Below are 12,869 nucleotides of genomic sequence, written 5' to 3' on the forward strand. Positions count from 1 at the left end.
ACCGCTGACTGAGGCTTCCCGTTCACAGCAGCCCCGAAGATGCTTTGTGATGGAGAGGGTAGCAAGTACAGAGGTGACTTTTAGTGGCAATGAGTACTCCCAAGTGGAGAATTGACCCAAACAAAGAGCCAGGACACGAGAGGCCAGTCAATGTCATCGGAGGCTGCTCACAGCTTCAGTGATTATGGCCTTAAATTACCAGATCAGATTTCCACGTGCAAAAGTCCGGAGGAAGTGGTTTTCTAAGGTACCTTCACATGTGATTTAACAGTGACTCTCAGTAGATCACGCTTAGCCTCAAGCCTTGAGATAGGTGACCCTATCCCTTCCTCCCACCCCTGCTGCGTGGGACTCAACAGGACGCATGATGCCAAGTCCCTCAATAAAGACAGGCCTCCGTCTGTACACCAAACCTCTAAACTTACATACAAAGCCTCCAAACTGCCCTCTGAGACGGCAGATCTGAGGCTAAAGGAGGATTTGCTGCACTGGGCTATGGCCCCTAGTGTCTTGCACCCTCTCTGGTTGCTGTAGCACAGCGCTGGGATTTCACGCTTGCGCAGAGCCTTCCGGAGCAAGCGGAGCTGGCAGCTGGGCCCCAGGACAGGGACACGGTGCTATGAGAGGAATTCATGAGATGCAAATGACACAGAAGGGAAATGCAAAGCAGGCACTGTCTGGGGGAGTCCCCTGTGAAGTCTGAGGGACCTGGTCCTCACGTTCCTCTGTGCCAAAGGATGCTCTCACCACCACGAACGCACTGGGATCGTTCCCGTTCTACAGAAAGCCAGCAGGGACAAAGAAATTCCACTTATCAACCCCTCGCCTGCTTTTGTGCACACCTTCACCCTTAAGGCTGAGATCCTGCAGCTACCTGAGAACCCGGATTCTGCTTAAAAAGGCATTTCCATACCTCACCGTTACGGCAACAGCTTTGAGAACATAGGCTTAAACCTCCAAAACCCAGCACATCGGTGTGCACCGATGGTCCTGCAAGTGTGGTTTTCCCTCACCTGAATTCAGACATCCAGAAGTGAAACAGAAACCTCCAGCCACTGATCCAACCCATCCTGAACCACGTAACCATGAGAGAGCCTCCCAAAACGCCTTCCACCGGACATGTAACTTGAAAATAAAGCCTAAAATACGACTGAATGCATCTTATAAAGGGACTGAGGCGAACTCAGCCTGCAAACAGCAGAGAAGGATCCCCCGGCTTTGGGAGCTCAAAGTTTATGCTTTGAGATTGATCTTTTTTCCTTAGCCAGGAATTTCTCTCTGTTCTCCAATGATTTGTACCGAGATTGAGTTGAAAAGTTTGGCCAAAAGCAGATGAATAAATCCCTGACTTGCAAATGGACCTCAAGCTGAGGATGGTCGGTTTAAGGGTATTCCAAGTGCAAAAAAACCCGTGAAGGAGATTTAATAAAATTACTGTTTACTCCACCTTGGTCTGTAATTAGTAAGTTTTGCTTCTTTCAATAGCAAACCCCAAAATAAAGACTTTAGAGTAGTTATCTCAGCAAAAAGAATGGAAAGATTTAATCAGACTGCAGGAACTCACTCTTGAAATAGGCACATACACAGAATCCTGCTTTAACAGGAGGTGAGTCTCGTTTCACAACGCACTTTATTCAAAACAAACACGAGAAACCAAGTCAGGAATAGACGGCAGAGGCTTAAAAATAGGACTCAGTGCAATTTTCGCTCGTTTCTAAGACTAACAAGGAAGCAAGCGCTGGGATCCGAGAGCTCTGGCAAACTACGGGGATGCGCTGGAGTGGGAATCAACCCCCAGCGGGGATGGGAGGAGTGCGCGGGGGCAGCGGAGGGAAAGCGAGCGGAGGCAGAGCGGCTGCCGGCCGCGTCCCCTCCCAGCTTGCCCCGGCTGCGGAGGCTCGCAGGGAGCCGCGCCTCCGACCGCTCAACCGGACACCCGGAGTTACGGGAAGGGACGAACCGCGATGAAGCCGGTGGCGGCCCCCCCTCCCGGAGGCGGGGTGTGTGCGGGGTGCGTGCGCGCACTCCGGTCCCGGGCAGCGCTCACGGCACCGCGGGGGGGGGGGGGGGAAGCTCCGCCGCTCCCAACTTTCCGGGACCAGCGCCCCGGGGCAACCGATGGCCGCGGAGGGGGCCGGAGTAGGGAGATGGAGCAGGGGAGAGGTCCCCCCCGCCTCACCGACCCCGGGGGCGGCCATGAAGGGACTCGGCCCCCCACACTCACCGCCGCGGGTGGGATTCGCTGCCCCCCCCCCACCCTTCCGACCCCGGCGGGGCGCGCATCGCCCCCGCTCACCTGCCCTCCCCGCCGGGCGCCGCGGGCTGCGCTGGGCTCCGGCCGCCGGGGCCGCGCGTTGCTCCCGTTGGCAAGTAACAGTCTCCAGGGCTACGGTCACTATGGCGCCTGCCGCCGGGTCTCGAGGCAACTGTTGCTACCCTCTCCCTCTCACGTCACCAGCCGGCCCCGCCCAATCCGCGGCCTGGGAGGGGGTGGGCGTGTCCGGAGAGGCGCCGCAGCCCATTGGCTTTGCCGCTGTCTGTCACGAGGGGGGCGGGATTAGGCGCGGGTTGGGCCAATGGGGATGGGGAGGAGGGGCGTGGCGGAGAGTTGGCGCGCGCTTTGGCGCTCCGGCGCGGGGCGGGGCGGGCGCGCGGCGTCCCGCGCCGACGGGAAAAGTTCGTTTCTCCCCCGCGTTCAGCGTTAAAACGCTCCCGTTGGATCCCGAGGAACGGCCGGCACGCGGGGGGGTGGAGGGGGGTGGAGGGGGGTGATCGGGTCTCCAAACTCCCCGTGACATCAAACCGTTTCCATAGCGACCAGCTGTGACGTCACAGACATCAAAACACGGGGGACGGATGGAGCTGATGGTGAACCAGGGGTCAGCATTCTGGGTTAGAGCACATGTGGCCAATGGGATGAGGTTCAAGAAGGCAAAGTGCTGCTTCATGCACTTGGGCCCCAACGACCCCACACAACGCTCCAGGCCTGGGGAAGAGTGGCTGGAAACTGCTCATGGAAAAGGGGCTGGCGGTGCTGATTGATGGAGCTGAACATGAGCAGCTTGTGCCCAGGCAGCCAAGAAGCCCCCAGCATCCTGGCCTGGATCAGCACCAGTGCAGCAGCAGGGCCAGGGCAGGGATTGTGCCCCTGCAGGGGGCACTGGTGAGGCTGCAGCTTGAATCCTGTGCTCAGCTCTGGGCCCCTCACTACAAGAGAGACACTGAGGTGCCAGAGAAGGGCAACAGAGCTGGTGCAGGGCCTGGAGCACAAGTGTGATGAGAAACTTGTCCTGGTCTTTTTGCAAAGAACAGCCAAATCCTCTTGGTTTTTGGCAGTAACACAGGCTGAGTTTTACATCTGCCCTTAAGAAAGAGCCCGTGAAGAAAACGCTGATGCTATTACTATTTTTCTCTTTTTCACATTGCATTTGCAACTGGTGCAAATTTAAACATACTTGAAAGTTAAGATGTTTCTGTTGGTCACATTCCAAGAGTTCTTTTTGCAATCAACAGGTCTTAATAGTATTAAGGTGATGATGAGTCTGGCCATTGCTTTGTGGTTAAGTTTTGCTCCTAAAGGATTAATTATCAATGGAGGAGAGCTTTAGAAAGAAGGGGGGGTTGTCCTTCTTCCACTCTCACCAGCACACATCAATTGACCCTACTGCTTCGGAGCTGGCCTGAGCCATGCAGATTAAAACCAGTCCTATGTCCAGGGCATTTCCCTGAAGTTGAAGTGATTGATAGATCTGCAGTGGCCAAGACACTTGCTTTAACTACTGGGGAGAGAGGTGCTTTGCTCCCACATCCGCTCCACTTTCATTTAATTCAGCCGTTACTGCATAATGAAACCAATCTGCGCTCTGGGTTGGCCTCAGCTCTTCCCCATGGTTTTTGAAGGCAGGTGCTGCCAAGGAAAGCAGCATTTTTTATCAAGCTTTATGGAATACTTCTGTTTGTGGTGGTTTTGTTGTTTCCTCTGGCTCTGCTTCCTCCCAGCTTCTTGTGCCCCTCCTAACTGGCAGAGCATGAGACCAAAAAGTCCTTGATCAGGGTAAGTGCTACTGAACAACAGCTAAAAACATCAGTGTGTTATCAACGTTCTTAGGCTAAAGTCAAAAACACAGCACTGCACCAGCTACTAAAGAGGCAAAAAATGACTGTTACAGCTGAACCCAGGACACCCCCTTTCTCCCGATCACCACATGCTTTTCAGATGCTTTGAAAACTCCCCATCAGCCACTCCAGGATGTCAAGGATCACATTATTGACATGCAATAAAAAGCCTTGAGGATGTATTTTTCTCTAACGTTTTCTGAAAAGTATGTCCCTGCCTAAGCCAAGGAAGTGTGTGGAATTCGTACCCATGGAGACTCCAATAACACAGCCAGCTCCAATCGCCGCAGGATCATTAGTTTTCTTACCTAACGTACCAGGAAAGGAGTAAGTGGAAAAGAGAGGGACGGAGAGAAAGTCCTTGAGTGAGGAGTGAAGCAATGCAAATTGGAGAGACTGGTCTTGCTGGTTAGGTAGCACTTGGTCTGTCTGCAGATTTGGGGTTGGTATATCTGCTTTTGGAAGTTTACTGGGAGGCTTATACTGGAAGCATCCAGAATGTGTGTCTGAGCACCCAGGACGTGTCAGGTGAGGTTTCAAGAAGTTGCAAAGTCTCTCAATGGGCTGTAGGCCCTTAAGCCAAGGATATTTAAAGAGATCAGCTTTTAGGTTAGGGTGTCAATGCTCAATAAACACTAAAATAGAAAACAGAGTCGGAATGGTCTTTAAGAAGTCATCTAATGCACATAAACATCCACCTTTACCATGGGAAATAGAGACGAGACTAATCTTTCTCTTAACAGCGCCCTCTAATGTGTTTGAAGGCAGTTATTTCTTCCCTTTTAAATTGAGCAACCCTCTGGTTTTACTGTAAGAAAAATCCAGGCCTTTCCCACACAAGTGCTATGTAAACAGTTATTTTCAATCCTGCAATACTGTGGTCACTTATTCCTGCTTCAGCACCATTATTGCATTTGCCCATACTGAATTGCATCACATTTATTTTGAGTCATTACTCAGATTTACTGAGAGCTTAAAGAAATCCTCCAGAAGTGCCTGCAGTCCTGCCCAGTTTACCTGATTGCCTGCCATGTGTTGCTGCAGGTCTGTTATCACTTCAGGTTTTAGAGCACATTCTCCACTGCACAGCATCTGTGCCTCTGCAAAAAAACCTGTGTCCAGCTCTGGGGCAGCAGCACAGGAGGGATGTGGAGCTGGTGGAGTGAAGCCAGAGGAGGCCATGGAGATGCTGCGAGGGCTGGAGCAGCTCTGCTCTGGAGCCAGGCTGAGAGAGCTGGGCTGGGGCAGCCTGGAGAAGAGAAGGCTCCTGAAGGGGAGACCTGAGAGCAGCTCCAGTGCCTAAAGGGGCTGCAGGAAACCTGGAGAGGGGCTTGGGACAAGGGCCTGTAGGGACAGGCCAAGGGGAATGGCTTGAACCTGCCCAAGGGGAGACTGAGCTGAGCTCTGAGGCAGAAGCTCTTCCCTGTGAGGGTGCTGAGGCGCTGGCACAGGGTGCCCAGGGAAGCTGTGGCTGCCCCATCCCTGGCAGTGCTCAAGGCCAGGCTTGGAGCAAGCTGTTCTACTGAAAGAAGTCCCTTGGATTGGAACTGGATGAGCTTTAAGGTCCCTTCCAACCCAAACCATGTCATGATTCTATCAATTGGATGATACCCTGCAATACCCTGAAATACCCAGCACACAAGTTTTGATAAAGCCCTACAAACCTTGAAAGTTCACCACTTCAGTCCTGGGACCTTGGGGAGGGATCACAGGGACCTGTCTGTCACCTCTTGTGTCAGGCTGATCACTGGAATTAATTTTTCCTTGTTTCCTTGTCTGCAGAAGCCAGACCTTATCCCTCTCAGTGCAATATTGGGCTGGATCTTGGGGAAGGAACGTTCCTGAAAGAATCTGGTGGAATGGAAAGAGAAGGAATTGAGCCTGCTCAAAGGCACGTTTGCTGCAGCTGTAACACATACCCACAGGAGGGCACATTCCTCAAAGCAAACTGGAATTCAGCTCAAATCCAACCCCGCTCAAAGGCTCTGTGCAACTTGATTTCACTAAACGGAGGTTTTGACAAAATCTCATCTTTCGATGGAAGAAAATGCTCTGTAAAGGTGGTGGGGTCCTTTAAAGTCTCATGTTTATCTGTGAAAAATGCTGTTGTTTCAGTTGCTGGTGATGAAACCTTAAATGAAGCTGTTCCCTTGAATTGTTTTACTGAAGAAATGAAAAAGTTCCCAATTATTAAAACCAAAACAGACCAAAACATTGCCTTTGGGGTTTTTCTTGCTTAAAATAAAAGTGTGCTTGTGTTCCGCCAGTTTTACTGGGAAGAATCCCCTTTTTGGCACAGGTGCTGTTCTACCTGAAAGCTTTCTGTGTCAGGTTCCCCCATCCGTGCTGTCTTTGAGTGACCTCAGTGCATTGGGTGCAAACCATCAGAAGCCTGGACCTGTGGCTCTTGGAGTCTGCTCTACCACAGTATAAACAGCATAATCCCAAGCAAGCCAAGAAGATTGTCTAAACTACCATGAAGGATTTTCTTTCCATATATCAGTGATAAAATTTAACTTCACAATCATTTTAGATGGGAGGTGGGATAGGTTCTGGTTTTGTACCACCTTGTAACATCTTCAGAGGGACTGAAGCAAACTGAAGCAATGGCTTTTCCTGCATGGAGCTGCACATCCCTCAAGCACCACAGTGTATCAACAACACTGGGTGAGAACCTGCTCCAACCACAGCTCCAGGAGTGCTGTCTTCTGCATCATAAACTGCTGCTGGTCAGACAACAACCCCTTTCAGTTCTTTACCCTGGGCTTTAGAGGATAAATCTGCTGAGTGTGGCTGTGCCAAGGCCATGCTGTAATTTCCCAGTGGCATCAGAGCATGTCATCCTCTGCACACATGTCTTCAGCAGGAAACTGGAATCCAGGCTGTCACTGCTCAGTTACAGGATGCTCTGTGCTGTCCTTCCAGCCTTACCCAGCCTGAAAGCACCCAGGACTGAAGTGCTGAAGACTGGAGAAAGAAGAAGGGGAGTTCAGCCCTTGCCTTGCTCTTTCTTCCATCTCCCTTGGGTGGCAGGAGCTATCACAACAGTCTCGCACAGGCTGCCTGGCTCGAGGTTTCGATGACGTGGACTTTGAAAGAGGTTGCTCTTCCCAGCCTTGTGTCTTCCCCCAACATCTTTTTAGCAGAGCTAGAAACCCAAATGCTCTCTTTCCTTTCAGGAGAATTAAAGGCCTAAGCATTGATCTGGCGCGTTATCTGTTTGCTTTGGCTGTAGCTGCCTGGAAATTCTGTCAAAAACATTGGGCACAGTCATGGAAAAACCGGAGTTTGTGGGTTTCTGTGTGCCACTCCCTGCAGGGAGCTGCAGCCTCCTCAGCGCACAGAAGCTCGGATGTAGTCAAAGATAGGAATATTGATATAACTAAATCAATGCAGCTTTTGTCAACACAACTTCCATATGAAGGCAACATCTGTGTAATTCAACTCCCAATCCCTGACTAAAACACAAGGTTTTAGTGGAACCTCTGTCTACTGCAGAATGGCTTTCCTGGTGCGGTGACTTTGAGCATTCCCCACCCCGTTGAAAGGGAAACAGGGAAACTCATGTGCTGACCAGGTAAGCTGGGGTGGAATTCCTTTGAAAACCAGCCTGTGGGAGGACACAACCCCTCTTTGTGAGCATTTGCAGTGTTTCAGGTCACTTGCACCCTGATCAGGGACAAAATATGAAGTCTTACAGGAATTTGGAAACTGAACATGAAACAGAAAGGTTCAGATGGTTCCTATGGAAGTCCAACACATTCCTGACTGTGAGGATTTTCAATTCCAGCACTTTTTCACTAGAGCAAGTTTATGTTTAAAAAACACAGAAAAATATTAAGTAGCCCTGTGGGTTATTAACATTTCTGTCTGAATTACAGGTGCAGAGGTCATGCTCCATACCCCAGCCACAGTCGACCAGCAGCAGCCCCTCTGCTTGTGTTGTCACCAGCACACAACAGTATCTGGACTCTGTGCAGCCAAGCAATAGCGCGTGTTTCTGTGTTATTATCTGCTACCCTGTTTGCACATTCATCCCTTTCCTGGTTATAAGACAACGTAAACAGGGAGGACAAACAGGGAACAGCCTTGTTCTGCTTTGGTAAACCTGCCTGGTAAACATTGTGACCAAAGTTCCTCGGCCTGGGAATGGGGAAGCAAACCCACTGCTCTCACCCTACAGCAGCAAGAGGAAAACCACACTTCTTTTGCTATTGAAGTGCCAGAAATGCAATTGGGGTTTTTCTGAGCTGCTGGAAGGAACTCTTCCATATGAAGACAGGCTGAGAACACTGGGGCTGTTCAGCCTGGGGAGGAGAGGCTGCGTGGAGACCTCAGAGCAGCTTCCAGTGTCTGAAGGGGGCTACAAGGATGCTGGAGAGGGGCTCTGCATCAGGGACTGCAGTGATAGGACAAGGGGTGATGGGTTCAGACTGAAACAGGGGAAGTTCAGGTTAGAGATAAGCAGTTCTTCCCTGTGAGGGTGCTGAGGCGCTGGCACAGGGTGCCCAGAGAAGCTGTGGCTGCCCCATCCCTGGCAGTGCTCAAGGCCAGGTTGGACACAGGGGCTTGGAGCAAGCTGCTCCAGTGGAAGGGGTCTCTGCCCATGGCAGGGGTTGGAGCTGGATAAGTTTTAAGGTCCCTACCAACACAAACCATTGGGTTGCCTTGAGCACTGCCAGGGTGGTCAGAAACCACCACCACGGGGCCGGTTTTTTCGGGGCCGCGCTCCAGCAGCCCCACACCGCTCTCCCCGCACTGTACAGCGGCCTCGGATCCAATGCACCCCCCCCGCCAAGGCCAGGCCCCGTGAGGCGCTGCCAGGGCCGCGGAGCACGCCCGGTCCCGGCGGCCTGGGCTCGGCAGCGGCGCAGGGCAACGACCGCGGGTGACCTCCGCCTCAGGGACCGGAGCAGGGGGCGGAGCCTCGCCCCTTCCGACACCGGCCTCGTCCAATGGCGCGGCCGCGCGGGTCTTTCGAGAGCCAATGGGGCGGGGTTGATCGGGATTTCCCCGCCTACGCAGGGCCATGGCCACGCCCCCCGGCCCGGCCGTGCGCGCTCTAAAAGCCCCCGCGTGGCTGTCGCGCCGCGTGGTGGTCGTCGCGTGCCTGCCGGCTGTTGAGGTAACGGGTCCCGTCCCGTCCCGTCCCGTCCCGTCCCGTCCCGTCCCGTCCCGTCCCGTCCCTCCCCTCGCCCGGTTCCTGTTCTCCTGGCACAGCCGTGACGGGGCTCGTCCAGCCCTGACCGCTGTGGGGAGGCGGTGTCCCGAGTGTTAGGCTGTGGGCCCGGTGTGGGTGATGGGGCCGGGTCGCGCCTGTCTCTGTCAGTGTAAAGTGAACGTTTCTGCGGTGCTGCCTCAGTTTCTCCACGAGGCCCATGCCCTCCCGGGGAGGCTGCTGCCGTTCCTGTCCTGCCGTAGGCGGTAAAGGAGCATGAAGGGATTTGATTGTCTGGGGATGCTCTGACACTGACGGCTCTGAGCTAAGATGAAGCCTTGGGTGTGTGGATGCTGGCAGAAACACGGGTACCGTGTCTCTAAGCACATACCCCGGTGCTTTCTCACTCTGCGCAAGGGGGTTTCCCACCCGCAGGCAAGCGCAGATGGTGGAGTAAAGCAAAGAGCCATTTAGGGAACAGGAACTTAAAAAAGCCTCTTGGTGAGTCACGTCGCTGGGGAATTCACCTAAAATCTCCCAGTGTCGGGGAGAAGCAATCCACACACAGCGTGAAATGAGCTCTGCAGTGGCTGAGGAGCCACAGGGGGCTGATGCCTCCACCCCTCGCTGTCACCCACCTGGTTTTAGGTGGCAAAGTGATGCTCTGCAGCATCTGTGTTCAGTGAACGTTCGGTGTTGTGGTGGAGTCAAGTGTCTGTCTGCAGTCATTCACGCAGGGTCTTTGGTGTGGTATCATCCTGATGGAGGTTGGAGGATCTTAGCTCCAGCATCAGATCATTTCCCAGCACAGCCGTATGCCAGCCTGTGGTCAGTGCTACTGCCGAGGAGAAAACCTTTAGTGCTTAAGCTTTTAGTGCTGCCCTCTTAAAAAGTGGGATTTATCTAAAAGAGGAAAAGGAGGTTGCTCAGCTGCTCTCTTCTCAATAAATCTGTGAGGGAAACAAGCACAGAGGCCGAGTTTCAGGTTTGGTGGAAGTGTGGAAAGGCAGTGAGATAACAGCAACTCCTAAAGCTGATCTGGACAGTGCAAACTGGAGTAGATCAGACATGTATTTACCAGAAAAAAAGAAACTGAATCATTAACAGGAAGCCAAGTGGGCTGTGCTGAAAAATGTCAACGTGACCAATGCACATCTGCAGCAGGCTGAGTTTGAACTGATCTTTTGGAAGCTCTGTGTGTGCCTTAATAGCCTCTGACCATTTATAAAGGAAACTGGTACTCCTGTCCCACTGACTGTCATGGGTTTGCACCTTCACTCTTGTTTTGCTGGTGAAGCTCCAATGAACTCTTTCACCACCTTCCAGGTCTGCTTGGACACAGCATTCCCTCAGAGCAGAGGATGCTTTGTATTTAAATGGCTTCAGTTGCCATGTAGGGTAATTAAAAGGGAGGTTTCTTTCAGCAGGCTTTCGTTTGGGTGTGTTCTTCGTGTTCCTGACCATCTGTGTGTTAGCTCCTGTGCAAACAGCGTGGGGCAGGATGGGATCGTTCCAGATCCCATTTATGATCCCATTCACCCCAATGAGCTGTTTCCAGGGGCGTAACTAAGCCTCAGAGAAGGAAGGGGCTGGTGGCAGTGCTTAGCAGAGCCACTCAGGGCATTTATATTGGCAAATACTTGTTTCTAACCCAAATCTGTTATACAGAATGCATGGCTGCCTTGGCATTCCAGTGGCCTGTGTTCACAAGGAACCTTGTGCAACGGGGAAGCCTTTCAGCTTTGTTTTGCAGTGTAAATGTACCTGGGTGCTCCAGAAGTTCTGCTGCTGCTTATGCAGGGGGGATGCTGCTGCTCTCCAGGTGCTGGGGACCATGGGGCTTTAACATCTAGGTTCTCCTTGAAGATCCCATCCCACTGGATGTGATGGAGACAGTGATGTCCTGCTGTGTCTCCCCAGACTTTCAAGTTGTGCTGTACCTCATGAGCCCCCATCAGAATAAGACCCTCCTGTCAGGGCTATGCCCCGTATAGGGTGTCTCAGTGAAGGGCACATGTGCAGCAATGGCAGAGCACAGCAGCAGTCTCCCCTGTGGAGCACGTTTCCCTCTCGAGTGACTGTGGGTGATGCAGAAACATCTCTGTGGGAGGAGAGGCTTCTCCCTTTCTTTGCCCAACAGGTTTCTAACCAACCTCCACCGGGCTGTGCTGCAATGGAACTGGTGTGAGGACACAGCCACGCTTTCCCTGCAGACTTTCTTGCTGCACCGAAGAGCAGATGGCAAGAGAGATACTGCAATTAGCGCAGGGAGAAAATCTTCCTGCAGGGATGCAGGGGAGCTTAAACCCCTTGTTGTGGGGTGCTGGGAAGGAATGTGGGTGCAGCACTGGGAAAGAGGCTGATGACAGCTTCTACAGTATGTCCCTTCTTGCCTTGTGCCCTCTTTGGGCAAGAGGTGATGGTGACACCTCCAAGCAGGCACAGAGCCGGTTGGTAACCAGGATGCTCCTCTTGATGTGGGAGTGAGCTCTTCCAGGGTGGGGAGGGGGCTAAACCTGGGTCTCAGGGTTTCCTCCGTAGAGATAAAGCCCCTTTTCTCACAGCTGTCTTACTACAAGAAACCCCAAGAGAATAAGCCACTGTGGTGTTCCAGCTTAGAATGGGTGCTGGGTGATGTCTGCCCTTTATCAGAGCTTCAGAGATGGGAGTTCTGGAGACATCTCTTTCTCAGCTGCTGCTGAATGAAACTACTTTTTGTGTTGTCAGTTGCAGCCCATAACAGAATGTGGTGTGAGCAGCAGCGTGGCCTTTCGTAGATGAGCACGGGGAAGGAGTGGGATTCGCTTTCTGGAGGGGGGAAGGCAGCTCTGCCTGCTGGGAATTGTGCCTGCCCATGGGGATGGCTTTCCCCATGCACCAGGGGCTGAAGGCTGCAGCCTAGCTCTGTCAGATACAGAAGATAAAATAGCTTTCTCGTTTTGCTCCTGTCTCTTACTGTCGAGACAAAGATGCTCTTCACATTGCCTGCTTGAAACTGCGTCTGTCTGCTGCAGGTACAAAATAGCGCGCTAACATCCACTTTGTACAGAGATCAAGGATAATAAGATTCTTCTCCAGTCAATTAGAAATCCCTTGAAACAATTAAAGCTCAGCCTGTCAAGTGCAAGCATCAAAAGCTTGTGATGAATGTAAACCTTAAATAAAACCAACGTCCTAAACCACTTTGTTTGGGTGATTAAAACCCCTCATAACAAAGTACTGAAGGCAAAGGCTGCAAAGAGGCGGATTGTTATGAGAACAGGTTCAACCTCTGCGCTGTTCTGGGGCTGTGCCCCCCCAGAGCCCCCTTGTGCAGCGGCTGGCAGGCAGGCACGGAGCCAGAGCTTCCTTAAGAGGCAGCGGTGTGGGGTGAGGAGCCGCCTCCAATTGCGAGGCAGGCAGCACATGACATAAGATGCTCCAGACCTGCCTCCTGGGCGCTAGTTTAAAACTCAAGGCTATTGCACATCCTGCTCCTCAGCGCTGGGCTGGAGCTCGAGGGAGAAGAGGCTGAGGCTGCACAAAGACCACGCTTTGTGAGGCTGGAGGTGGGTTCGGGGGGGTCTGAGAGCCGGGTGGGAATGGTTGAGGGCAA

The 12,869-nt window shown here is 52.5% G+C and overlaps 2 protein-coding genes across 6 annotated transcripts in view; one reads left to right on the top strand and one right to left on the bottom strand.

Moving 5' to 3' along the window:
• LOC133213615 (DNA-binding protein RFX2-like) overlaps window positions 1–2,605 on the bottom strand; it is a 51,214-nt gene extending 48,609 nt beyond the window's left edge. For 2 of the 5 annotated variants that reach the window (XM_061355953.1, XM_061355952.1), the window contains exon 1: window positions 2,297–2,605. The gene's annotated coding sequence lies outside the window, so the exon portion shown is untranslated. The remainder of the gene's footprint in view (window positions 1–2,296) is intronic. The other 3 variants (XM_061355955.1, XM_061355954.1, XM_061355956.1) reach the window with 2 other exon arrangements.
• Window positions 2,606–2,652: 47 nt separating this feature from the next.
• The window catches only part of LOC133213616 (acidic leucine-rich nuclear phosphoprotein 32 family member B), a 94,734-nt gene continuing 84,517 nt past the window's right edge, over window positions 2,653–12,869 (top strand). The window contains exon 1 of the mRNA XM_061355960.1: window positions 2,653–2,657. The gene's annotated coding sequence lies outside the window, so the exon portion shown is untranslated. The remainder of the gene's footprint in view (window positions 2,658–12,869) is intronic.

This window comes from Neopsephotus bourkii, unplaced genomic scaffold (assembly GCF_033783945.1).
Source record: "Neopsephotus bourkii isolate Nb327-2 ecotype Australia unplaced genomic scaffold, CSIRO-AGI_Nbou_v1 NB_838, whole genome shotgun sequence".
Classification (NCBI taxonomy): Eukaryota; Metazoa; Chordata; class Aves; order Psittaciformes; family Psittacidae; genus Neopsephotus; species Neopsephotus bourkii.